Raw genomic sequence first — 24845 nt, 5'->3', positions numbered from 1 at the left:
CGAGTAGAACACAATTTGTTGTGGGCGTAGATGTTATCAACTTTCTTGCCGCTACTAGTCTTATCTTGCTTCAGCGGTATTGTGGGATGAAGCGGCCCGGACCAACCTTACACGTACGCTTACGTGAGACCGGATCCACCGACTAACATGCCCAAGTTGCATAAGGTGGCTGGCGGGTGTCTGTCTCTCCCACTTTAGTTGGAGCGGATTCGATGAAAAGGGTCCTTATGAAGGGTAAATAGAAGTTGACAAATCACGTTGTGGCTTTCACGTAGGCAAGAAAACGTTCTTGCTAGAACCCTATTTCAGCCACGTAAAACTTGCAACAACAATTAGAAGACGTCTAACTTGTTTTTGCAGCAAGTGCTTTGTGATATGATATGGCCAAAGTTGTGATGAATGATGAATGATATATATGTGATGTATGAGATGTTCATGCTATTGTAATAGGAATCACGACTTGCATGTCGATGAGTATGACAACCGGCAGGAGCCATAGGAGTTGTCTTTATTTTTTGTATGACCTGCATGTCATTGAGAAACGCCATGTAAATTACTTTACTTTATTGCTAAATGCGTTAGCCATAGTAGTAGAAGTAATAGTTGGCGAGCAACTTCATGGGGACACAATGATGGAGATCATGATGATGGAGATCATGGTGTCATGCCGGTGACAAGATGATCATGGAGCCCCAAGATGGAGATCAAAGGAGCTATGTGATATTGGCCATATCATGTCACTATTATTATTTGATTGCATGTGATGTTTATCATGTTTTGCATCTTGTTTAGTTAGAACGACGGTAGTAAATAAGATGATCCCTCATAATAATTTCAAGAAAGTGTTCCCCCTAACTGTGCACCGTTGCGACAGTACGTTGTTTCGAAGCACCACGTGATGATCGGGTGTTAGATTCTAACGTTCACATACAACGGGTGTAAGACAGATTTACACATGCAAACACTTAGGTTGACTTGACGAGCCTAGCATGTACAGACATGGCCTCGGAACACAGAAGACCGAAAGGTCGAGCATGAGTCGTATAGAAGATACGATCAACATGAAGATGTTCACCGAAGTTGACTAGTCCGTCTCACGTGATGATCGGACACGGCCTAGTTAACTCGGATCATGTTATACTTAGATTACTAGAGGGATGTCTATCTAAGTGGGAGTTCATTGTATAATTTGATTAGATGAACTTAATTATCATGAACTTAGTATAAAATCTTTACAATATGTCTTGTAGATCAAATGGCCAACGTAGTCCTCAACTTCAACGCGTTCCTAGAGAAAACCAAGCTGAAAGACGATGGCAGCAACTATATGGACTGGGTCCAGAACCTGAGGATCATCCTCATAGCTGCCAAGAAACATTATGTCCTACAAGCACCGCTAGGTGACGCACCCGTCCCACAGAACCAAGACGTTATGAACGCTTGGCAGACACGTGTTGATGACTACTCCCTCGTTCAGTGCGGCATGCTTTACAGCTTAGAGCCGGGGCTCCAAAAGCGTTTTGAGAGACATGGAGCATATGAGATGTTCGAAGAGCTGAAAATGGTTTTTCAAGCTCATGCCCGGGTCGAGAGATATGAAGTCTCCGACAAATTCTTTAGCTGTAAGATGGAGGAAAACAGTTCTGTCAGTGAGCACATACTCACTATGTCTGGGTTACACAACCGCTTGACTCAGCTGGGAGTTAATCTCCCGGATGACGCAGTCATTGACAGAATCCTCCAGTCGCTTACACCGAGCTACAAGAGCATTACAGGTATCTCCGAAAGTGTCTGTTGGGTTGACACGGATCGAGACTGGGATTTGTCACTCCGTATGACGGAGAGGTATCACTGGGCCCACTCGGTAATGCATCATCATAATGAGCTCAAAGTGACCAAGTGTCTGGTCACGGGATCATGCATTACGGTACGAGTAAAGTGACTTGCCGGTAACGAGATTGAATGAGGTATTGGGATACCGACGATCGAATCTCGGGCAAGTAACATACCGATTGACAAAGGGAATTGTATACGGGATTGATTGAATCCTCGACATAGTGGTTCATATGATGAGATCATCGAGGAGCATGTGGGAGCCAACATGGGTATCCAGATCCCGCTGTTGGTTATTGACCGGAGAGCGATCTCGGTCATGTCTACATGTCTCCCGAACCCGCAGGGTCTACACACTTAAGGTTCGGTGACGCTAGGGTTGTAGGGATATGTATATGCAGTAACCCGAATGTTGTTCGGAGTCCCAGATGAGATCCCGGTCATCACGAGGAGTTCCGGAATGGTCTGGAGGTAAACAATTATATATAGGAAGTGCTATTTCGGGCATCGGGACAAGTTTCGGGGTCACCGGTATTGTACCGGGACCACCGGAAGGGTCCCGGGGGTCCACCGGGTGGGGCCACCTGCCCCGGGGGGGGGGGGCACATGGGCTGTAGGGGTGTGCGCCTTGGCCTACATGGGACAAGGGCACCAGCCCCAAGAGGCCCATGCGCCTAGGGTTCAAGAAGGGAAGAGTCCCAAAGGGGGAAGGCACCTCCTAGGTGCCTTGGGGAGGAGGGATTCCTCCCTTGGCCGCCGCCCCCCTAGGAGATTGGATCTCCTAGGGCCGGCGCCCCCCCCTTGGCCCTCCTATATATAGTGGGGAGATGGAGGACTTCTAACCCCATGCCTTTGGTGCCTCCCTCTCCCTCTCCAACACATCCTCCTCCTCCATAGTGCTTGGCGAAGCCCTGCCGAAGTACTGCAGCTCCACCACCACCACGCCGTCGTGCTGCTGCTGGAGCCATCTTCCTCAACCTCTCCTTCCTCCTTGCTGGATCAAGAAGAAGGATACGTCACGCTGACCGTACGTGTGTTGAACGCGGAGGTGCCGTCCGTTCGACGCTAGGATCTCCGGTGATTTGGATCACGTCGAGTACGCCTTCCTCATCCCTGTTCTTTGAACGCTTCCGCGCATGATCTACAAAGGTATGTAGATGCAATCCGATCACTCATTGCTAGATGAACTCCTAGATGGATCTTGGTGAAACCGTAGGAAATTTTTTTGTTTTCTGCAACGTTCCCCAACAACTTCGGCCAAGGAGTTGGAAAGGGGGATCCTACAGGCAATCGGCTCTGATACCAACTTGTGACGCCCCCATTTCAATAGTACACTAATCATACACGCAAACGTGTACGATCAAGATCAGGGACTCACGGGAAGATATCACAACACAACTCTAGACACAAATTAAAATAATATAAGCTTTATATTACAAGCCAGGGGCCTCGAGGGCTTGAATACATAAGCTCGAATACAAACGAGTCAGCGGAAGCAGCAATATCTGAGTACAAACATAAGTTACACAAGGATGCCTTATGAAGGCTAGCACAAAACCAACATCGAACGAAAAGGCAAGGCCTCCTTCCTGGGACCTCCTAATTACTCCTGGTCTTCGGCGGCCTCCACGTAGTAGTAGGCTCCATCGGGTAGTAATAGTAGTCGACTGGGTGGCATCTGGCTCCTGGGATCCACCATCTGGTTGCAACAACTGGAAAGAAGAAAGAAGGGGGAGAAGAGGTTAGCAAAGCAATCGCGAGTACTCATCCAAAGTAAACGCAAGCAAGGATCTACACTACATATGCATCGGTATCAATGAAATAGGTTGTATCTGTGGACTGAACTGCAGAATGCCAGAATAGAGGGATAGCCTAGTCCTATCGAAGACTAGCATCCTCAGCATCTTCACCGGTCTTGCGGCATTAGAAGAGTGCAGACTAGCATAAATTAAAATAGTAGTAGTGTTATCAACCTCGCCCAGAGATTCTTCCTCGACTCCCTACGAGAAAGCAATCCCAGAGCCATACTATCCAGTTGTCACCTCAAGTATCCAGTTCTAGTTGTATCAATTGGGATACAACTCCGAGTGTCCGTTACCGTAGGACATGCTATCGATAGATGTTTTCTTCCCTGCAGGGGTGCACCAACTTACCCACCACACTCGATTAACTCCGGCCGGACACACTTTCCTGGGTCATGCCCGACCTCAGCCAAACAATACGCCGCAACCCGACCTAGGTTTAATAGAGAGGTCAGCACGCTGGACTAAACCTATGCCCCAGGGGTCTTTTACGCAGTCCAACCCGGCGCGCGCCGCTCAGTCGCATGCCGTCTACTAAGCTTCAGCTGATGCATACGATGCAGAACGCCCATACTATGCCCATGTGATGGTTAGTGCTATCAGGCCCTAGGCCCCTCGGATCAAATATCCAAATCGTAGTGGATTAGGAACGCGCGGTAACAAGCAGAGACTCACGAAAGACGTGACCCCGTCGCCCCGTCTCGAGGACTTGCGACAAGGGCTAAGAATGCTCGACCACGCCTCGTAAGTATCTCGCGGGCACCTTCCAGGTCAACCCGACTCCACATCACTCGCAAATAAGCTCGCGCGGGTACCTGATACGTCCATTTTTTATCATGCTTTTATATCGATATTTATTGCATTATGGGTTGTTATTACACATTATGTTAGAATACTTATGCCTATCCTCTCTTATTTTACAAGGTTTACATGAAGAGGGAGAATGCCGGCAGCTGGAATTCTGGGCTAGAAAAGGAGCAAATATTAGAAACCTATTCTGTGCAACTCCAAAAGTCCTGAAACTCCACAGAAATTATTTCCAGAATATATAAAAAATATTGGGCGAAGAAAGTACCAGAGGGGGGCCACCCACCGTCCACGAGGGTGGGGGCGTGCCCTACCCCCCTGGGCGCGCCCCCTGCCTCTTGGGCCCTCTGGCATCCCTCTGATGCCCGTTTTCTTCTATATGAGGTCTTTCGTCCAGGAAAAAAATCAAAAGCTAGCTCACGAGACGAAACTCCGCCGCCACGAGGCGGAACCTTGGCGGAACCAATCTAGGGCTCCGGCGCAGCTGTTCTGCCGGGGAAACTTCCCTCCGGGAGGGGGAAATCATAACCACCGTCATCATCATCGATCCTCTCATCGGGAGGGGGTCAATCTCCATCAACATCTTCACCAGCACCATCTCATCTCAAACCCTAGTTCATCTCTTGTATCCAATCTTTGTCCCAAAGCCTCAGATTGGTACCTGTGGGTTGCTAGTAGTGTTGATTACTCCTTGTAGTTGATGCTAGTTGGTTTATTCGCTGGAAGATCATATGTTCAGATCCTTTATGCATATTAATACCCCTCTGATTATGAACATGAATATGATTTGTGAGTAGTTATGTTTGTTCCTGAGGACATGGGAGAAGTCTTGCTATAAGTAGCCATGTGAATTTGGTATTCGTTCGATATTTTGATGAGATGTATGTTGTCTTTCCTCTAGTGGTGTCATGTGAATGTCGACTACATGACACTTCACCATTATTTGGGCCTAGAGGAAGGCATTGGGAAGTAATAAGTAGATGATGGGTTGCTAGAGTAACAGAAGCTTAAACCCTAGTTTATGAGTTGCTTCGTAAGGGGCTGATTTGGATCCATATGTTTCATGCTATGGTTAGGTTTACCTTAATACTTATTTTGTAGTTGCGGATGCTTGCAATAGGGGTTAATCATAAGTGGGATGCTTGTCCAAGGAAGGGCAGTACCCAAGCACCGGTCCACCCACACATCAAATTATCAAAGTACCGAAAACGAATCATATGAACATGAGGAAAACTAGCTTGACGATAATTCCCATGTGTCCTCGGGAGCGCTTTCCTTTATATAAGAGTTTGTCTAGGCTTGTCCTTTGCTACAAAAAGGATTGGGCCATCTTGCTGCACCTTATTTACTTTATTTACTTGTTACCCGTTACAAATTAACTTATCACAAAACCATCTGTTACCGATAACTTCAGTGCTTGCAGAGAATACCTTACTGAAAACTGCTTATTCCTTCTGCTGCTCGTTGGGTTCGACACTCTTACTTATCGAAAGGACTACGATAGATCCCCTACAATTGTGGGTCATCAAGACTCTTTTTTGGCGCCGTTGCCGGGGAGTGAAGCGTCTTTGGTAGGTGGAATTTGGTAAGGAAAAATTTATATAGTGTGCTGAAATTTACTGTCACTTGTTACTATGGAACATAATCCTTTGAGGGGCTTGTTCGGGGTATCTTCACCCCGACCAGTGGAGCAAAGAGTTTCTCCTCAACCTACTAAACCTACTGAAAATGTTTACTTTGAAATTCCTTCGGGTATGATAGAGAAACTGCTAGCTAATCCTTTTACAGGAGATGGAACATTGCATCCCGATTTGCACCTAATCTATGTGGATGAAGTTTGTGGCTTATTTAAGCTTGCAGGTATGCCCGAGGATGTTATCAAGAAGATGGTCTTCCCTTTATCTTTGAAGGGAAATGCATTGACATGGTTTAGGCTATGTGATGATATGGGATCATGGAACTACAACCGTTTGAAATTGGAATTTCATCAGAAGTTTTATCCTATGCATCTTGTTCATCGTGATCGTAATTATATATATAATTTTTGGCCTCGCGAAGAATAAATCATCGCTCAAGCTTGGGGGAGGCTTAAGTCAATGTTATATTCATGCCCCAATCATGAGCTCTCGAGAGAAATTATTATGCAAAAAATTTATGCTCGGCTTTCTCTCAATAATCGCTCCATGCTCGATACTTCTTGTACTGACTCTTTTATGATGAAGACTATTGAATTCAAATGAGATTTTTTGGAGAGAATTAAACGCAACTCTGAAGATTGGGATCTCGACGAAGGTAAGGAGTCAGGTATAACCCCAAGGTTTGATTGTGTTAAATCTTTTATGGATACCGCTGCCTTTCGTGAATTTAGCACTAAATATGGACTTGACTCTGAGATAGTAGCTTCTTTCTGTGAATCATTTGCTACTCATGTTGATCTCCCTAAGGAGAAGTGGTTTAAATATGATCCTCCCATTGAAGTAAAAGTAGTCACACCTATTAAAGTTGAAGAAAAGATTATCACTTATAATGATTCTGTTGTTCCTACTGCTTATATTGAGAAACCACCTTTCCCTGTTAGAATAATGGATCATGCTAAAGCTTCAACTATGGTTCGTAAGAGTAATACCAGAACACCTACACCATCTGAGCAAATTAAAGTTGAACCTAGTGTTGCTATGGTTAAAGATCTCTTGGCCGATAGTATTGATGGGCATGTTATTTACTTCTATGATGAAGCTTCTAGAATTGCTAGACCTCATACTAAAAATAAGCATAGACCTGTTGTAGGCATGCCTGTTATTTCTGTTAAAATAGAGATCATTGCTATCATGGCTTATGTGATATGGGTGCTAGTGCAAGTGCAATACCTCATTCCTTATACAAAGAAATTATGCATGATATTGCGCTTGCTGAGATAGAGGAAATTGATGTTACAATTAAACTTGCCAATAGAAACACTATTTCACCAGTCGGGATTGTTAGTGATGTTGAAGTCTTGTGTGGGAAAGTTAAATATCCGGCTGATTTTCTTATTCTTGGCTCCCCACAAGATAACTTTTGTCCCATTATATTTGGTAGACCGTTCTTGAATAATGTTAATGCTAGGATAGACTGCAAAAAGGATGTTGTTACTATTGGTTTGGGGGATATGTCTCATGAGCTTAATTTTGCTCAATTTCGTAGACAACCCCATGATAAAGAATTGCCTAGTAAAGATGAAATTATTGGTTTTGCTTCTATTGCCGTGCCTCCTAGTGATCCTCTAGAACAATATTTGCTAGACCAAGAAAATGATATGTTTATGAATGAGAGAAGGGAAATAGATGAAGTATTCTTTAAAGAGGGGCCTATTTTGAAACACAACTTGCCTGTTGAAATTCTAGGGGATCCTCCTCCACCCAAGGGTGATCCCATGTTTGAGCTTAAACCTTTACCTGATACTCTCAAATGTGCTTATCTTGATGAGAAAGAGATATATCATGTTATTATTAGTGCTAACCTTTCAGAGCATGAAGAGAAGAAATTATTGAAAACTCTAAAGAAGCACTGTGCTGCTATTAGATATACTCTTGATGATCTTAAGGGCATTAGTCCCACTCTATGCCAGCACAAAATAAAATTGGAGAAAGACACGAAACCGGTTGTTGATCACCAACAATGGTTAAATCCTAAGATGAAAGAAGTGGTAAGAAAAGAAATACTAAATCTTCTGGAGGCAGGTATAATTTATCCCGTTGCTGATAGTCAGTGGGTAAGTCCTGTCCATTGTGTCCCTAAGAAGGGAGGTATTACTGTTGTTCCTAATGATAAAGATGAATTGATTCCACAAAGAATTGTTACATGTTATAGAATGGTAATTGATTTCTGCAAATTAAATAAAGCTACTAAAAAGGATCATTACCCTTTACATTTTATTGATCAAATGCTAGAAAGATTATCCAAACATACACATTTTTGCTTTCTAGATGGTTATTCTGGTTTTTCTCAAATACCTGTGTCAAAAGAGGATCAAGAAAAGACAAATTTTACTTGCCCTTCCGGTACCTTTGCTTATAAACGTTTGCCTTTTGGTTTATGCAATGCACCTGCTACCTTTCAAAGATGTATGACTGCTATATTCTCTGACTTTTGTGAAAAGATTGTTGAGGTTTTCATGGATGATTTCTCTGTATATGGAACTTCTTTTGATGATTGCTTAAGCAACCTTGATCGAGTTTTGTAGAGATGTGAAGAAACTAATCTTGTCTTGAATTGGGAGAAGTGCCACTTTATGGTTAATGAAGGTATTGTCTTGGGACATAAAATTTCTGAAAGAGGTATCGAAGTTGATAAAGTTAAAGTTGATGCTATTGAAAAGATGCCGTGTTCAAAAGACATCAAAGGTATAATAAGTTTCCTTGGCCATGCCAGATTTTATAGGAGGTTCATTAAGGATTTCTCTAAAATCTCCAGGCCTCTAACTAATCTCCTACAAAAATATGTTCCTTTTGTCTTTGATGATGATTGTGTAGAAGCATTTGAAATACTTAAGAAAGCTTTGATTTCTGCACCTATTGTTCAGCCACCTGATTGGAATTTACCATTTGAAATTATGTGTGATGCTAGTGATTATGCTGTAGGGGCTGTTCTAGGACAAAGAGTTGATAAGAAATTAAATGTTATCCAATATGCTAGTAAGACTCTAAAAAGTGCCCAAAGAAATTATGCTACTACTGAAAAGGAATTTTTAGCAGTTGTATTTGCTTGTGATATGGTCAGACCTTATATAGTTGATTCTAAAGTAACTGTTCACACTGATCATGCTGCTATTAAATATCTTATGCAAAAGAAAGATGCTAAACCTAGACTTATTAGATGGGTTCTCTTGCTTCGAGAATTTGATTTGCATATTATTGATAGAAAGGGAGCTGAGAACCCCGTTGCAGACAACTTGTCTAGGTTAGAGAATGTTCTTGATGACCCACTACCTATTGATGATAGCTTTCCTGATGAACAATTTGACATCATAAATGCTTCTCGTACTGCTCCATTTTATGCTGATTATGCTAATTACATTGTTGCTAAATTTATACCACCTAGTTTTACATACCAGCAAAAGAAAAAGTTCTTCTATGACTTAAGACATTACTTTTGGGATGACGCACGCCTTTATAAACAAGGAGTAGATGGTGTTATTAGACGTTGTGTACCTGAGCATGAACAGGAACAGATCCTACACAAGTGTCACTCCGAGGCTTATGGAGGACACCACGCTGGAGATAGAACTGCACATAATGTATTGCAATCCGGTTTTTATTGGCCTACTCTCTTCAAGGATGCCCGTAAGTTTGTTTTGTCTTGTGATGAATGTCAAAAAATTGGTAACATTAGTAGGCGTCAAGAAATGCCTATGAATTATTCACTTGTTATTGAACCATTTGATGTTTGGGGCTTTGACTATATGGGACCATTTCCTTCCTCTAATGGGTATACACATATTTTAGTTGATGTTGATTACGTTACTAAGTGGGTAGAAGCTATTCCAACTAGTAGTGATGATCATAACACCTCTATTAAGATGCTTAAAGAAGTTATTTTTCTGAGGTTTGGAGTCCCTAGATACTTAATGACTAATGGTGGTTCACATTTTATTCATGGTGCCTTTCGTAAAATGCTTGCTAAGTATGATGTTAATCATAGAATTGCATCTCCAAATCACCCACAGTCTAGTGGTCAAGTAGAATTGAGTAATAGAGAGCTTAAATTAATTTTGCAAAAGACTGTTAATAGATCTAGAAAGAATTGGTCCAAGAAACTTGATGATGCATTATGGGCATATAGGACTGCATACAAAAATCCTATGGGTATGTCTCCATATAAAATGGTTTATGGAAAAGCATGTCACTTACCTCTTGAACTAGAACATAAGGCATATTGGGCCATTAAGGAGCTCAATTATGATTCCAAACTTGCCGGTGAGAAGAGGTTATTTGACATTAGCTCACTTGATGAATGGAGAACCCAGGCTTATGAGAATGCCAAACTGTTTAAAGAAAAAGTTTAAAGATGGCATGACAAAAGAATACAAAAGCGAGAGTTTAATGTAGGTGATTATGTATTGTTATACAACTCTCATTTAAGATTTTTTGCAAGCAAACTCCTCTCTAAATGGGAAGGTCCTTACATCATCGAGGAGGTCTATCATTCCGGTGCCATAAAAATCAACAACTTCGAAGGTACAAATCCGAGGGTGGTGAACGGTCAAAGAATCAAACATTATATCTCAGGTAATCCTATAAATGTTGAAACTAATGTTATTGAAACCGTAACCCCGGAGGAATACATAAGGGACACTTTCCTGAATGTTTCAGACTCCGAAAAGGAATAGGTATGAGGTACGGTAAGTAAACTGACTGCAAAACAGTTCTAATAGCAATTTTTCTCTGTTTTGGAATATTAAAAAAAGGAAAATAAGAAGCAATTTGGGAAGGACACGAGGCTTCCACGAGGGTGGAGGGCGCGCCCCCTGCCTCGTGGGCACCTCGTGTGCTCTCCGGACTCCGTTTTCTTGCACGGTACTTCTTTCGGTCGGTAAAAATTCATTATATAATCTCCCGAAAGTTTTGACCACCGTACCACGCAAATATCTCCTGCTTTTGTTTCGAGCTGTTTTCTGCCAGGGTTGTCAAGGCCAGGCATCATGTCGTCTCCCTCCTCCTCCAACAATGAGGGAAACGATGCTTGGCTAATGAAGATAGAGCTGAAGAGAGGAGAGCCCGAAGAGATCAACAAGGATGATGGGATCAAGAAGGCCGCGGGGGATCAAGTTCCAGCAGTAGTAGAAGAAGACATCCTTCAACCTCATCACAATCTCTTTACACCAACGGAGATTGAAGCTTTCAAGATGATTGAGTTAGCTCGCATTCAAAACAAGTATCTCACAAGTGAAAATATTTTGTTGAAGGAGCATATCATCGCACTTAAGGGCATTATCCGCAAATTGGAGGATCTCCTACGCTCAATGTGCGACTATCCATCATCACCAACACCTTCTCCACCAACAAAGAAGAACTGAGTATTGGGTATGGGCACTCCCCTTGGCAACTGCCAAGCTTGGGGGAGTGCCCCAGTATCGTATCACCATCACACTTTTACCTTTACTGTTTTTCTTAGTTCGATCCTTTTGTAATATCTTGATCTAGTAGAATAAAGTTTAGTATGATCTAGTTTTGAGTTTTGCTTTATGATCCTTCTATGTAATCGAGTCCGTGAGCTATATATAATAAAGATTAGTGTTGAGTCAAGTTGATTATCTTGCTATGATTTTGAGGGAATAAAATAAAAGAGAAATAATAAAAAGAAATAAAGAGATCATATGGATCTTATGGAGAGTAATGACTTCACATATAAAGAGTATGATGAATAAAAGTTGTTGAAAGTTGACAAGCATAGTTTTGGTCATCGTTGCAATTAATAGGAAGTGATAAAGAAAGAGAGGTTTTCACATATAAATATACTATCTTGGACATCTTTTATGATTGTGAGCACTCATTAAAATATGACATGCTTAAGAGTTGATGTTGGACAAGGAAGACAACATAATGGGTTATGTTTTCTTACATCCGAAATAAATTATATTGTCATGGATCATTCAACATGTTGAGCTTGCCTTTCCCTCTAATGATAGAAAAATTCTTTGCACCAAGTAGAGATACTACTTGTGCTTCCAAATATCCTTAAACCCAGTTTTGCCATGAGAGTCCACCATATCTACCTATGGATTGAGTAAGATCCTTCAAGTAAGTTGTCATTGTTGCAAGCAATAAAAATTGCTCTCTAAATATGTATGATTTATTTGTGTGGAGAAAACTAAGCTTTATATGATCTTGTGATGTGGAAGAAATAAAAGCGACGGACTGCATAATAAAGGTCAATATCACAAGTGGCAATATAAAGTGACGTTCTTTTGCATTAAGATTTCGTGCATCCAACCATAAAAGCACATGACAACCTCTGCTTCCCTCTGCGAAGGGCCTATCTTTTATTCTTGTCTATTACTTCATACAAGAGTCATGGTGATCTTCACCTTTTCTTTTTACATTTTATCCTTTGGCAAGCACAATGTGTTGGAAAGATCCAGATATATATAGCTAATTGGATGTGAGTTTTCATGAACTATTATTGTTGACATTACCCTTGAGGTAAAAGGCTGGGAGGCAAAACTATAAGCCCCTATCTTTCTCTGTGTCTGGTTAAAACTTCATACCTATAAGTATTGCGTGAGTGTTAGCAATTCTGGAAGACTAAATGATAGTTGAGTATGTGGACTTGCTGAAAAGCTCTTATGTTGACTCTTTCTGATGTTATGATAAATTGCAATTGCTTCAATGACTGAGATTATAGTTTGTTAGTTTTCAATGAAGTTTCTGATTCATACTTGAAATTGTGATTGAATTGTTACTTTATCATAAGAAATCATATGACAATATATATATATGTATATATTGTTGTTATAAGAATGATCATGATGCCCTCATGTCCATATTTTATTTTATTGACACCTCTATCTCTAAACATGTGCACATAATTCTCGATATCGGCTTCCGCTTGAGGACAAGCGAGGTCTAAGCTTGGGGGAGTTGATACGTCCATTTTGCATCATGCTTTTATATCGATATTTATTGCATTATGGGCTGTTATTACACATTATGTTACAATACGTATGCCTATTCTCTCTTATTTTACAAGGTTTACATGAAGAGGGAGAATGCCGGCTGCTGGAATTCTGGGCTGGAAAAGGAGCAAATATTAGAGACCTATTCTACGCAACTCCAAAAGTCCCGAAACTCCATGGGAATTATTTTCAGAATATATAAAAAATATTGGGTGAAGAAAGTACCAGAGGGGGGCCACCCACCGTCCACGAGGGTGGGGGCACGCCCCCTGCCTCGTGGGCCCTCTGGAAGCCCTCTGATGCCCGTCTTCTGCTATATGAGGTCTTTCGTCCAGGAAAAAATCATAAACTAGCTCATGGGATGAAACTCCGCCGCCACGAGGCGGAACCTTGGCGGAACCAATCTAGGGCTCCGGCGGAGCTGTTCTGCCGGGGAAACTTCCCTCTGAGAGGGGAAATCATCACCACCATCATCATCATCGATCCTCTCAATGGGAGGGGGTCAATCTCCATCAACATCTTCACCAGCACCATCTCATCTCAAACCCTAGTTCATCTCTTGTATCCAATCTTTGTCCCAAAGCCTCAGATTGGTACCTGTGGGTTGTTAGTAGTGTTGATTACTCCTTGCAGTTGATGCTAGATGGTTTAGTCGCTGGAAGATCACATGTTCAGATCCTTTATGCATATTAACACCCCTCTGATTATGAACATGAATATGATTTGTGAGTAGTTACGTTTGTTCCTGAAGACATGGGAGACGTCTTGCTATAAGTAGTCATGCGAGTTTGGTATTCGTTCGATATTTTGATGAGATGTATGTTGTCTTTCCTCTAGTGGTGTCATGTGAACATCGGCTACATGAAACTTCACCATTATTTGGGCCCAGAGGAAGGCATTGGGAAGTAATAAGTAGATGATGGGTTGCTAGAGTGACAGAAGCTTAAACCCTACTTTATGAGTTGCTTCGTAAGGGGCTGATTTGGATCCATATGTTTCATGCTATGGTTAGGTTTACCTTAATACTTATTTTGTAGTTGCCGATGCTTGCAATAGGGGTTAATCATAAGTGGGATGCTTGTCCAAGGAAGGGCAGTACCCAAGCACCGGTCCACCCACATATCAAATTATCAAAGTACCGAACGTGAATCATATGAACATGATGAAAACTAGCTTGACAATAATTCCCATGTGTCCTCGGGAGCCCTTTCCTTTATATAAGAGTTTGTCTAGGCTTGTCCTTTGCTACAAAAAGGATTGGTCCATCTTGCTGCACCTTATTTACTTTATTTACTTGTTACCCGTTACAAATTACCTTATCACAAAACTATCTGTTACCGATAATTTCAATGCTTGCAGAGAATACCTTACTGAAAATAGCTTATCATTTCCTTCTCCTCCTCATTGGGTTCGACACTCTTACTTATCGAAAGGACTATGACAGATCCCCTACACTTGTGGGTCATCAGTACCCCTCAGGGTCGAACCGTCTTTAGTAACATGGTTCAGTGTAAATTCATAGTAACCGTGTGTCTAACACCAAGGGGAACCCTGAGGAACCACCCTCGGTGGATTCTACTTGATGTAATCATCAAGGTGAATGTAAGAGGAACCACACTCGAGGTTCACACTTGAGGGGTTGCACGACAGAGTCGTATCGGAAGTGGTTAAGGAGGAAATCACCCTCGATGACCACGACCGAATAGCTACACTATAGAGATTTCATCAGGAGTGATATATGAGGTTCCACCCTCGGCACTCGATGGTAACTCTGCAGGGTCGAGAAACAAAAGGGGCGTGATGTGATGTGTCGGGCTCTGGTCGTCGATCACGTTCATCGAATCATCGATGATGAAGCAGGGGTAACAAGGACAAGGTGGGGGTCATTGATGGATCACTAACCAACCTATACTAAGCAGTTTAGGATAAGCAGGTAAGATAACAATAAGCAGGTTACAAAAGCAGGCTATGCATCAGAATAGGAGCAAACAATAACAGTAGCAAAATCTAATGCAAGCATGAGAGAATGGAATGGGCGATATTGGGATGATCAAAGGGGGGGGGGGGCTTGCCTGGATGCTCAGACAAGAAGGAGGGGTCGTCGGTGACGTAGTCAATCATAGCGGCATCAACATCCATCACGGGGTTTACCGAAGAGAAGAGGGGGGAGAAACAGTAAATACATAGCAAGCAAGAGCATAACAGGACAACAGACAGAGCTAGACGTGTTCTAACGCGGTGCTACACGCTACCGGCGAAGCAGGATAACATCCGGGAATGCTTTCCCGAAGTTTGGCATTTTCGGAAAGACAAACCAGAGGGGGACGGTTGTAGCTTCGCTATGCTAGAGACGCGTGACAATGAACGGACTATGTATTCGGATTCGTCTCATCTTTTTGAGCAACTTTCATGTACAAAACTTTTTCATCCGAGTTACGGATTATTTTCTATGATTTATCAAAGATTTAAACAATTTCTGAATTTATTATTAAATCTAAAACAGAGTTATTGCACCAGCATGACGTCAGCGGTCAACACAGGCCGTTGAATGGTCAAACACGGCAGTGAGGCCCGTCTGTCATTGACCTAACTAATTAACAGATTTAAATTAACTAAACTAGTTCATTAGGCCAATTAAGCAAGGTTAATTAAGATAATTAATTACCTAGTTAGTTGGTTAATTAATTAATTGATTTTATATTTATTTATTTTTAAAATCTTTTTTTAACAGGGGGCCGGGCCTAGTGGTCAGTGGCCCACTATGGAAACCGGGTGTGAGGGCTCGCGGGTGCAGCGGCCTAACGGGGCGGGCGCCCGTGCGTGCACGCGGCATTAGGGGCGCCGGCGAGCGACACGGGTAGAGGGGCGGCCGCGGCCAATGCAAGGTCGCCGACAGCGTAGGGAGCAGAGGTAGGGCGGCAGCAGCGGCGCCTGGAGCTGCGGGCGTCGGCGGGCGAGCAGCGTAGGCGCGGGCGAGGCCGGATTGCAGCAGCGCGAGGCGGCGGTGGTGGTGAGCGGGGATGGAGCCTGGGACGGCGCGGGCGCGGCCGAGCGCGTGGAGCGCGGAAGTGCAGCGGCGCAGCCGGAGGTGAGTGGAAGCAGTGTTAGGCAGCAGCGACGGCGGCAGAAGTAGCAAGCAGCGGCGGCGCGGCGCAACAGGGGAGGGCGCGCGCGGCAGGGCAGCTCTGGCGTGTGCGAGGGGTTGTGCACGCTACAGGGAGGCTAGGCGGGGGCCGCGGCTAGAGCAGTGCGGACACAGCGCAGGCGACAGCGCGCAGGAACAAGCAGCAGGCGGCGCAGGTGAGCATCGGCAGCGTGACAGCTAGTGGCAGAAATAGGAGAGCGGGGGGCGCAGACGGGCGCAGACAGGCGCCGTGCGCGGCGGGGCTAGCGGGTCGGCCGCCGACAGTAGAGGCAAGTGGCAACGGAAGCAACAACGCAGGAGTAGCAGGCGCACACACGCACGTACGCGTACACAGGGGGTTCAGGCACGACGGTGATGACGGCCTACAGCGTCTACGACGGTAGATTGAGGACAGGAAGGGGGAATCGGTGGGGAGGCTCACTGTGGTACTCGTGGAAGAGGTCAGGGAGCGTGGGGGTAGCCGGATGCGTTGAGCTCGTCGACGGGAAGCATCGGCCGCAGTGGGGAACCGGCTCGATGCTGAGTGTATGGTGCGGTCCTGCTTGATTCAAGGCATGTATACGAAGGAGTCGGCGACGAGGAAGCTCCTCGACATCCTCCCAAGCGCCGGGGAGTGATGTATACTACACAACCTTCGTCTTGTAGATGTTGTTGGGCCTCCAAGTGCAGAGGTTTGTAGGACAGTAGAAAATTTCACTCAAGTGGATGACCTAAGATTTATCAATCCGTGGGAGGCGTAGGATGAAGATGGTCTCTCTCAAACAACCCTGCAACCAAATAGCAAAGAGTCTCTTGTGTCCCCAACACACCCAATACAATGGTAAATTGTATAGGTGCACTAGTTCGGCGAAGAGATGGTGATACAGGTGCAATATGGATGGTAGATATAGGTTTTTGTAATCTGAAAATATAAAAACAGCAAGGTAACAAATGATAAAAGTGAGCAAAAACGGTATTGCAATGCGTTGAAACAAGGCCTAGGGTTCATACTTTCACTCGTGCAAGTTCTCTCAACAATAATAACATAATTGGATCATATAACTATCCCTCAACATGCAACAAAGAGTCACTTCGAAGTCACTAATAGCGGAGAACAAACGAAGAGATTATTGTAGGGTACGAAACCACTTCATAGTTATTCTTTCTGATCGATCTATTCAAGAGTCCGTAGTAAAATAACATGAAGCTATTCTTTCCATTCAATCTATCCTAGAGCTCATACTAGAATAACACCTTAAGACAAAAATCAACCAAAACCCTAATGTCACCTAGATACTCCAATGTCACCTCAAGTATCCGTGGGTATGATTATACGATATGCATCACACAATCTCAGATTCATCTATTCAACCAACACAAAGAACTTCAAAGAGTGCCCCAAAGTTTCTACTGGAGAGTCAAGATGAAAACGTGTGCCAGCCCCTATGATAAGTTCACGAGGTCACGGAACTCGCAAGTTGATCACCAAAATATACATCAAATGGACCACATGATATCCCATTGTCACCACAGATAAGCACATGCAAGACATACATCAAGTTTTCTCAAATCTTTAAAGACTCAATCCGATAAGATAACTTCAAAGGGAAAACTCAATCCATTACAAGAGAGTAGACGGGGATAAACATCATAAGATCCAACTATAATAGCAAAGCTCGCGATACATCAAGATCACGCCGAATCAAGAACACGAGAGAGAGAGAGAGATCAAACACATAGCTATTGGTACATACCCTCAGCCCCGAGGGTGAACTACTGCCTCCTCGTCATGGAGAGCGCCGGGATGATGAAGATGGCCACCGGAGAGGGATCCCACCTCCGGCAGGGTGCCAGAATGGGTCTAGATTGGTTTTCGGTGGCTACGGAGGCTTGCGGCAGCGGATCTCCCGATCTAGGTTATTTTCTGGAGGTTTCAGTATTTATAGAAATTTTTGGCGTCAGGAACAAGTCAGGAAGGTGCCCGAGTCGTCCACGAGATAGGGCGGCGCGCCCGGGGGGTAGGGCGCGCCCCCACCCTCGTGGACGGCCCAGGACTCTTCTGGCCCGACTCTTTTACTCCGGGGGCTTTTTTGTCCATAAAAATCATCAAAAATTGGCACATCAATTGGACTCCGTTTGGTATTCCTTTTCTATAAAACTCAAAAACAAGGAAAAACAGAAACTGGCACTGGGCTCTAGGTTAATAGGTTAGTCCCAAAATCATATAAAATACCATATAAATGCATATAAAACATCCTAGATGGATAATATAATAGCATGGAACAATCAAAAAAATATAGATATGTTGGAAACGTATCAAGCATCCCCAAGCTTAATTCCTGCTCGTCCTCGAGTAGGTAAATGATAAAAACAGAATTTTTGATGTGGAATGCTACCTAACATAATTTTCAATGTAATTTTCTTTATTGTGGCATGAATATTTAGATCCTAAAGATTCAAGACAAAAGTTTAATATTGACATAAAAACAATAATACTTCAAGCATACTAACCAAGCAATTATGTCCTCTCAAAATAACATAGCCAAAGAAAGCTCATCCCTACAAAATCATATAGTTTGGCCATGCTTCATTTTCGTCACACAAAATGCTCCCATCATGCACAATCCTGATGACAAGCCAAGCAATTGTTTCATACTTTAGTATTCTCAAACGTTTTTCAACTTTCGCGCAATACAAGAGCGTGAGCCATGGACATAGCACTATGGGTGGAATATAATATAATGATGGGGGTTGTGTGGAGAAGACAAAAAAGGAGAAAGTCTCACATTGACGCGGCTAATCAACGGGCTATGGAGATGCCCATCAATTGATGTCAATGCGAGGAGTAGGGATTGCCATGCAACGGATGCACTAGAGCTATAAATGTATGAAAGCTCAACAAAAGAAACTAAGTGGGCGTGCATCCAACTTGCTTGCTCACTAAGACCTAGGGCATTTGAGGAAGCCCATTGTTTGAATATACAAGCCAAGTTCTATAATGAAAAATTCCCACTAGTATATGAAAGTGACAATATAAGAGACTCTCTATCATGAAGATCATGGTGCTACTTTGAAGCACAAGTGTGAAAAAAGGATAGTAGCATTGTCCCCTTTTTTGGGCCTTTTTTATTTGGCCTTTCTCTTTTTTTGGGACAGTACTCTATGAATGATGATCATCACACTTCTATTTATTTACAACTCAATGATTACAACTTGATACTAGAACAAGGTATGGCTCTATATGAATGCCTCTGGCGGTGTACCGGGATAGCAATGATGCATGAGTGACTTATATAAAAGAATTATGAACGGTGGCTTTGCCACAACTAAAATGTCAACTACATGATCATGCGAAGCAATATGACAATGATGGAGCGTGTCATAGTAAACGAAATGGTGGAAAGTTGCATGGAAATATATCTCAGAATGGCTATGGAAATGCCATGATAGGTAGGTATGGTGGCTGTTTTGAGGAAGGTATATGGTGGGTGTATGATACCGGCGAAAGGTGTGTGGTATTAGAGAGGCTAGCAATGGTGGAAGGGTGAGAGTGCGTATAATCCATGGACTCAACATTAGTCATAAAGAACTCACATACTTATTGCAAAAATCTATTAGTTATCGAAGCAAAGTACTACGCGCATGCTCCTAGGGGGTAGATTGGTAGGAAAAGACCATCGCTCGTCCTCGACCGCCACTCATAAGGAGGACAATCAATAAATACATCATGCTCCAACTTCTTAACATAACGGTTCACCATACGTGCATGCTGCGGGAATCACAAACTTTAACACAAACATTTCTCAAATTCACAACTACTCAACTAGCATGCTTCTAATATCACCATCTCCATATCTCAAAACAATTATCAAGTTTCAAACTTCTCATAGTATTCAACACACTCATAAGAAAATTTTATTATTAATCTTGAATGCCTAACATAATTAAAGAAAATTACCATGCTGTTTTGTAGGACTCTCAAAATAATCTAAGTGAAGCATGCGAGAACAAAAGTTTCTATAAAACAAATCCACCAACGTGCTCTAAAAGATATAAGTGAAGCACTAAAGCAAAAACTATATAAGTCAAAAGATATAAGTGAAGCACATAGAGTATTCTAACAATTTCCGAATCATGAGTGTCTCTCTCAAAAAGGTGTGTGCAGCAATGATTATTGTGGAAAACTAACAAATAAAGACTCAAATAATACAAGACGCTCCAAGCAAAACGCATATCATGTGGTAAATAAAAATATAGCTCCAAGTAAAGTTACCGATAGAAGTAGACGAAAGAGGGGATGCCTTCCAGGGCATCCCCAAGCTTTGGCTTTTTGGTGTCCTTAGATTATCTTGGGGTGCCATGGGCATCCCCAAGCTTAGTATCTTGCCACTCCTCGTTCCATAATCCATCAAATCTTTACCCAAAACTTGAAAACTTCACAACACAAAACTTAAAGTAGAAAATCTCATGAGCTCCGTTAGCGAAAGAAAACAAAACACCATTTCAATGTACTGTAATGAACTCATTATTTATTTATATTGGTGTTAAACCTACTGTATTCCAACTTCTCTATGGTTTATAAACTATTTTACTAGCCATAGATTCATCAAAATAAGCAAACAACACACGGAAAACAGAATCTGTCAAAAACAGAACAGTCTGTAGTAATCTGTAGCTAACTCAATATATGGAACCCCAAAATTTCTAAAATAAATTGATGGACGTGAGTAATTTATCTATTAATCATCTGCAAAAATAATTAACTAAATAGCACTTTCAAAATAAAAATGTCAGCAGTTCTCGTGAGCGCTAAAGTTTCTGGTTTTTACAGCAAGATTAAAAAGACTTTCCCCAAGTCTTCCCAACGGTTCTACTTGGTACAAACACTAATTAAACAAAAAAACACAACCAAAAGAGAGGCTAGATAAATTATTTATTACTAAACAGTATCAAAAAGCAAACAATAAAAATAAAATTGGGTTGCCTCCCAACAAGCGCTATCGTTTAACGCCCTTAGCTAGGCATAAAAGCAAGGATAGATCTAGGTATTGCCATCTTTGGAAGGCAATCCATAAGTGGCTCTCATAATAGATTCATAAGGTAATTTAATTTTATTTCTAGGGAAGTGTTTCATGCCTTTCCTTAACGGGAATTGGAATCTAATATTCCCTTCCTTCATATCAATAATTGCACCAATCGTTCTAAGGAAAGGTCTACCAAGAATAATAGGACATGAAGGATTGCAATCTATGTCAAGAACAATAAAATCCATGGGCACATAATTCCTATTTGCAAAAATAAGAACATCATCAATTCTTCCCATAGGTTTCTTAATAGTGGAATCCGCAAAGTGCAAGTTTAAAGAACAATCATCAAAATCACGGAAACCTAGCAAATCATGCAAAGTCTTTGGAATCGTGGAAACACTAGCACCCAAATCACACAAAGCATAGAATTCATGATCTTTAATCTTAATTTTAATAGTAGGTTCCCACTCATCATAAAGTTTTCTAGGGATAGAAACTTCCAACTCAAGTTTTTCTTCATAAGATTGCATCAAAGCATCAACGATATGTTTGGTAAAGGCTTTATTTTGACTATAAGCATGAGGAGAATTTAGCACGGATTGCAACAAGGAAATACAATCTATCAAAGAGAAATTATCATAATTAAATTCCTTGAAATCCAAAATAGTGGGTTCATTAATATTTAAAGTTTTGACTTCTTCAATCCCACTTTTAACAATTTTAGCATCAAGATCAAAAGACTCCGAATTTTTGGAACGCCTTCTAGGTAAAGGTGGATCATATTCAGTCCCATCATTATCAAGATTATATTACAAAACAAAGATTTAATAGGGGGAAAATCAATAACTTTTAGATCTTCATCTTTATTATCATGGAAACTAGAAGAACACACTTTTATAAAGCAATCTTTCTTAGCACGCATCCTAGCGGTTCTTTCTTTGCACTCATCAATGGAAATTCTCATGGCTTTGAGAGACTCATTGATATCATGCTTAGGAGGAATAGATCTAAGTTTCAAAGAATCAACATCAAGAGAAATTCTATCAACGTTCCTAGCCAACTCATCAACCATAAGCAATTTATCTTCAATCAAAGGATTGAAATTCTTTTGCGAGGTAATAAATTCTTTAATATTAGATTCAAAATCAGAGGGTATCTTATTAAAATTTCCATAAGAATTGTTGTAGGAATTACCATAATCATTAGAGGAATTACTAGGATACGACCTAGGATTAAAGTTTCCTCTATACGCGTTGTTACCAAAATTATTCCTACCAACAAAATTCACATCCAAAGATTCATTTTTATTCTCAATCAAAGTAGACAAAGGCATATCATTAGGATCAGAAGAAACACTTTTATTAGCAAATAATTTCATAAGTTCATCCATCTTACCACTCAAAACATTAATTTCCTCTATCGCATGCACTTTCTTATTAGTAGATCTTTTGGTGTGCCATTGAGAATAATTAACCATAATATTATCCAGGAGTTTAGTAGCTTCTCCTAAAGTGATTTCCATAAAAGTGCCTCCCGCGGCCGAATCTAAAAGATTTCTAGAAGCAAAATTCAATCCGGCATAAAATTTTTGTATAATCATCCACAAATTCAAACCATGTGTGGGGCAATTACGTATCATTAATTTCATCCTCTCCCAAGCTTGTGCAACATCTTCATGATCAAGTTGCTTAAAATTCATAATATCGTTTCTAAGAGAGATGATCTTAGCGGGAGGAAAATACTTAGAGATAAAAGCATATTTGCACTTATTCCACGAATCAATACTATTTTTAGGCAATTATGAAAACCAAGCTTTAGCATGATCTCTAAGCGAAAAAGGAAATAGCTTCAATTTAACAATATCATTGTCCACATCTTTCTTCTTTTGCATATCACACAAATCAACGAAGTTGTTTAGATGGGTAGCGGCATCTTCACTAGGAAGGCCGGAAAATGGATCTTTCATGACAAGATTCAACAAAGCAGCATTAATTTCACAAGATTCAGCATCGGTAAGAGGAGCAATCGGAGTGCTAATAAAATCATTGTTGTTGGTATTGGTAAAGTCACACAATTTGGTATTATCTTGAGCCATCATGACAAGCAAGCAATCTGACACACAAGCAAGCAAGAAACGGGCAAAAAGAGGCGAATAGAGAAAGAGAGGGAGGATGGAGAGAGAGAGGGCAAATAAAATGGCAAGGGTGAAGTGGGGGAGAGGAAAATGAGAGGCAAATGGCAAATAATGTAATGCGGGAGATAAGGGTTTGTGATGGGTACTTGGTATGTTGACTTTTGCGTAGACTCCCTGGCAACGGCACCAGAAGCCCTTCTTGCTACCTCTTGAGCACTGCGTTGGTTTTCCCTTGAAGAGGAAAGGGTGATGCAGTAGAGCAGCGTAAGTATTTCCCTCAGTTTTTGAGAACCATGGTATCAATCCAGTAGGAGGCCACGCACGAGTCCCTCGCACCTACACAAACAAATAAACTCCTCGCAACCAACGCGATAAAGTGGTTGTCAATCCCTTCACGGTCACCTACGAGAGTGAGATCTGACAGATATGATAAGATAATATTTTTGGTATTTTTATGATAAATAGAAATAAAGATGCAAGTAAACTAAATGGCAAAGGAAATAACTAAGTATTGGAAGATTAATATGATGGAAAATAGACTCGGGGGCCATAGGTTTCACTAGAGGCTTCTCTCGAGAGCATAAGTATTACGGTGGGTGAACAAATTACTGTTGAGCAATTGACAGAATTGAGCATAGTTATGAGAATATCTAGGTATGACCATGTATATAGGAATCACGTCCAAGACAAGTAGACCGACTCCTGCCTGCATCTACTACTATTACTCCACACATCGACCGCTATCCAGCATGCATCTAGAGTATTAAGTTCAAGAGAACAGAGTAACACTTTAAGCAAGATGACATGATGTAGAGGGATAAACTCATGCAATATGATATAAACCCCATCTTGTTATCCTCGATGGCAATAATATAATATGTGCCTTGCTGCCCCTACTATCACTGGGAAAGGACACCGCAAGATTGAACCCAAAGCTAAGCACTTCTCCCATTGCAAGAAAGATCAATCTAGTAGGCCAAACCAAACTGATAATTCGAAGAGACTTGCAAAGATAACAAATCATACATAAAAGAATTCAGAGAAGATTCAAATATTGTTCATAGATAAACTTGATCATAAACCCACAATTCATCGATCTCAACAAACACACCGCAAAAGGAGATTACATTGAATAGATCTCCACAAGAGAGGGGGAGAACTTTGTATTAAGATCCAAAAAGAGAGAAGAAGCCATCTGGTTAATAACTATGGACCCGTAGGTCTGAAGTAAACTACTCACACTTCATCGAAGAGGCTATGGTGTTGATGTAGAAGCCCTCCATGATCAATACCCCCTCCCGTGGAGCTCCGGAAAAGGCCCCAAGATGGGGTCTCGTGGATACAGAAAGTTACGGCAGTGGAATTAGGGTTTTGGCTCTGTATCTGGTAGTTTGGGGGTATGTAGGTATATATAGGAGGAAGGAGTACATCGGTGGAGCAACGTGGGCACCTCGAGGGTGGAGGG

The sequence above is a fragment of the Triticum dicoccoides genome, chromosome 2A, assembly GCF_002162155.2.
Source record: "Triticum dicoccoides isolate Atlit2015 ecotype Zavitan chromosome 2A, WEW_v2.0, whole genome shotgun sequence".
NCBI classification, from domain to species: Eukaryota; Viridiplantae; Streptophyta; class Magnoliopsida; order Poales; family Poaceae; genus Triticum; species Triticum dicoccoides.
Note: the sequence above shows the minus strand (reverse complement) of the source record.